The sequence below is a fragment of the Magnolia sinica genome, chromosome 7, assembly GCF_029962835.1.
Source record: "Magnolia sinica isolate HGM2019 chromosome 7, MsV1, whole genome shotgun sequence".
In the NCBI taxonomy this organism is placed as follows: Eukaryota; Viridiplantae; Streptophyta; class Magnoliopsida; order Magnoliales; family Magnoliaceae; genus Magnolia; species Magnolia sinica.
This window is the reverse complement of record NC_080579.1, coordinates 7256962-7261475: the sequence shown is the minus strand read 5'-3', so window position 1 is coordinate 7261475 and position 4514 is coordinate 7256962. Positions and strand designations below refer to the sequence as shown.

The 4514-nt window shown below is 39.1% G+C and overlaps 1 pseudogene; it reads left to right on the top strand.

Annotated features, from left to right (window-relative positions):
• Window positions 1-1178: 1178 nt before the first annotated feature.
• Window positions 1179-1863, top strand: LOC131250967 (histone H3.3-like; annotated as a pseudogene).
• The last annotated feature ends 2651 nt before the right edge of the window (window positions 1864-4514 follow it).

Genomic DNA, 4514 nt, shown 5'->3' with positions numbered 1-4514 from the left:
ATGTATGCATATGCACATGAGCTTGATAATGCTCATCCAGTTGGCTTTGGGAAAAAAACCCATGAGTGGGGCAAAACCCACATGCAATCTCAAGTAACCAGTCACCAGCGAAATTACAACTAGTACTGGCTCAAGTGATAAGTTCACATAAATTGGGTCGATCGACAGTGGTCTAGGAACTAGTAAAAAAATTACCCTAAGAAAGGGTAAATACTACAACATCTAGATTAACCACTCGATACCACCCTTATACCAGGAAATGCATGATTAGCCCAACCATTATTAGTCCAATTATAAACAACTATTTTAAGGAAGCTCAAAGGTCATTATGGGGGGCTCGTCACCCAGCATATGGCGACAGCTCTGACGTAGTGTCTCATACCAGTATCCCCAGCTCATGAGACTTTAACAAGTAGGATTATAATGTATTTTAATAATTATAAGTAGTGTTTATAATGTGATAAAATCCAGATACTCCATTTATATAAAAACCTTTACAACTAGTGGCCTATCATGATCCATCAAATAGCCCTTACCATAAAAAATTCATATATAAATAAAAAATATTCCTCTCAACAAGTCACGTTAGTACTAAAAGGATGAGCTATAGATGTTTTAGAAGAGGGGTGAATAGGATTATGCCAAATATTTCGATTCAATGCGAAATAATAAAACAAATAAACTCAATTACTTAAAATATTGAATTTTTTATATCAAATAGTTTGTAGGACAACCTTCACCTAAAGGATTTAGGTAGGACAACCTTATTTTACGACGCCCTTGAAATCAAAATATAAAACTATAACAAGAGCAAATGAAGCATAAGATAAGCATACAAATATTAAAAGCAATCACCAAAATGCACAAAAGAATTATAGTAGTTCGGTGCATAAACGCAACCTACTCCACTCCCAAAATTATTGCTCTTGTAATTTTGGCTTTTACTATCTCAAAGTTTTTCGAGGGTCACCTTAACAACTTGATATAGTTATTGTGATTTTCACGGGCTATCACAATTAAACCCACTTTATAATTTCTATGAGATCACCACAAACAAACTCGCTAAGATTTTCAGGCTATCTCAAAAAACCTAAACTAAAATAAATATAAAGATAGTACTTATCTTCGATTGGTGAGTCGAAATTATAGCTGTAGCTTGAATGCAGCGATCTTCTTCTTAGGACGATTCTTGAGTTTTGAAGGCTTCTCTCCCCCTCTTTTGAGATGGCTCGTACTAAGCAGACTGCTCGTAAATCCACAGGAGGGAAGGCTCCTAGGAAGCAGCTTGCAACCAAGGCTGCCCGTAAGTCTGCCCCAACAACTGGTGGTGTGAAGAAACTTCATCGATATCGCCCAGGAACTACTACACTTCGTGAAATCCGTAAATATCAGACGTGCACTAACTACTGATCAAGAAGTTGCCATTCCAGATGCTTATTCATGAACTTGCATAGGACTTCAAGACGGATCTGCGTTTCCAGAGCCATGTTGTTCTTACATTGCAAGAGGCTGTAGAGGCATATCTGGTGGGGCTGTTTGAAGACACAAATCTGCGTGCAATCCATGCTAAGTGGGTGACAATCTGCCCAAGGACATTTAGCTGGCCAGGAGGATCCGTGGTGAGAGGGCCTAATCATCTCTTATGATTGGGGACTATTGTTCAGCACACATGTATTCATCTGTCTGGAAAACTCCATGTTGTTTTTCTTCTCTTTTTGTTTCTTATTAGAATAGTGGACTGACAATAGCTGCAGTAGCAGTAGTTCAGTAGTAGTGGTTGTGGAGCCATGCAGACTCTATAATTTGATAAGAAGACCATTTCTATTAATTTCATTTGCTTTTTGGTTTTAAAGTGCTCCTTAATTTTATTGCTAAAATAAAAAGCTAAAACAAATATAAAAATTACAGTGCAAATAGCTTAAAGAGGCTTGGACTTTCACTGTTTTCAACACAAGATAGATCTATGAATTTTCATGGTTTAAAGAGTAAAAGAGAGCCTCTATTTATAACCAAAGATTCTGGATGTTCAGCTAGCCTAAGGGTCGGTTCGGCTAGCTGGATTCCAAAGATTACATTCCAACAGAACCCGAATTCGTGGGATAATATCTTTCAAAAATTCAACTGGCCCAAACCCAAGTTCGGCTAGCCCAATATGTCCAAAATTTGAAAATGCGTTGTTGCTAGAAACTTGACCGAACCCAGCTCAGGCTAGCATAACCTATGGTCAGGCTAGCCGAACAAGCCGTGAAAAAATCTTTTCAAATCTACCTATTTGCCCAAATAATATAGGGCTAGCCGAAGTTAGTTAAGATGGTCGAACCAAATATCGAGCTGGCCTAACTTGAGTGTATTTTACATAAAAATATGATCATTATCATGCATGTGTGAATTACACCTAGCCTATGATCAATCTAGGGTTACACCACCTGATGGTTGACTCATACGAAATATTCTGATCTTTGAACCATGAATGATCTTGACTTGAGATGTTAATTTTTCTTTTTCAAATGCTTGATCAAGTTGATAACTTGTCTTCATGAGAGCTTATGATCCTTACAGGAATACAAATTCTGACAAACTAAATTGTGCTTGAGTATAAGAACTTACAAGCACCAAGTCCATCTAAGGACACAATAAAGGAATACAATCCATAAGCCACAGGGGCACAAAAAAACCATGAGACTGTAAGCATACAACTAAAAAATATTTGATCCATTCACAAAACGGCCACTAGTTTGAGGAAACCTCCAATAATATCATCTAACAATATCCAAGTGGCAAAACAAGCCACAAACAATTCACCATACATCATCAATGATAAATGCACATGTAAATCACTCTATCTTAAGCCATATTAAAGAAATTTGAGAGCCATGACTTATTAGAATACTCAAATTTAAATTTAAACATCAGTTATACAAATAATTATTCAAACAGAAACTAGCAATTATCATCCACCCAAAGTCAACCCAAACTCGGTTCAAGTTTGAACTGAGTCAACTCAGCACTAACGCGATGATAACCCCTCTCTCTCTCTCTCTCTCTCTCTCTCTCTCTCTCTCTCTCTCACTTCCTACCCTTCCTTCTTCCTTTCTTTTCCTCTTCCTGTTTCTTTTTGTTTCTCAACACAAATCAAATCTAGTAGAAATTGTGAATTTAACCAGTGAATGGATTCAGTTTGACCAAGTTCAAGTGAGTCAGCGACTCACCTTGACTAAGTAAGATCCAATCCTCTCTCACTCTCTTTTTCCTCCTACTCTTCTTCTTATTCTTATTCTTTCCATTTTTCTTCCTTTTCCTTTTTCTTTCTTCTTCTCCTCCCTCTCTGGAAGATCAACACCCAATATGGGATAGAACCAGCTACCCAAAATAAAGTGGCTTACCAAGTCGCTCCACCTGAACGAATTGCACTAGACTTGACAACAATACCCAATGAGGTGGAAGGCATAAATCTTCAAATCCTCCTCCTGATGCGACCAATAGCCATGAACTTAGCCTAGACTCGACAACACTTGACCCGACTTGGTCCGAGTCACCTGGTGCGGCAAGGAAGCGACTCTCTCCTTTTTCACTCTCTCTAACTTTCTATTTTTGGAAAGGTTCCCCTAGAAAGTAGCCTCATCTTTCCTCCTAGCTGATCCTGGGCGCAGATCGTTCCCTTCCCCTTCCCCTCCCTTGGTCGTAGAAGTGGTCAAGTGGCTCCGCCCTCCTGGTGGCTAGTCAAAGCTCAATGTGGATGGCTCCGCTTTGTCCAATTCGGGTCTAGCGAGCGGAGGTGGTATTTGTAGAGACTCCCAAGCAAATTTGTGTTTCACTTTTTGCAAGGGTTACGGGAATCCTACCAATAATATTGCCGAGATTTGTGCAGTGTATGATGGGTTGAAGATGTGTATTTCGTCTAGGTTTGACAGGGTGATCATTGAGTCTGATTCAAAGTGGGTAGTGGATTGTTTGACCGGTATTTCCACCGTCTCCTGGCAGTGGAGATATTGGGTGGCTAGAATCAGAAGGATTTGTGGGAGGGATATTTTCAGTTTCTCCCATATTCCAAGGGAATCCAACGGGCCAGTTGATGGGTTAGCTAAAGAGGGCAGCTCATCCCAATCTTCTAAGTCCTTTTGGAGTGTCTCCCTCCTCCCCCAGTTGATTAAGGGCCGCTTCCTTTTAGACAAACCAGGCCTTGGTTCTATTAGGTTTAAAAAATCTTCCTTTGTATAACATATGATAAGTGGGTAGCTGAAGTGTAGCGGCTTGCCCGAAACCTCAGGTTGTTTTGTTTTGCTCCATATATGAATTTAATGGGCCCTGCTTATTCTTTCTTTTTTTAAAAAATGTTCATCTTGACGTTTTGAATGCAATTAATCACTGGATTAGTTACACTCGACCACAAACTCCATGGTTTAATCGTGTTTATTATCAGTTACATGGAAAACAGATTGCATAGTTATAATATGACGATTAAGGGTTATTCTTGATGACATGGACCATCGGATGAATGGTATTGATTGAGAAAT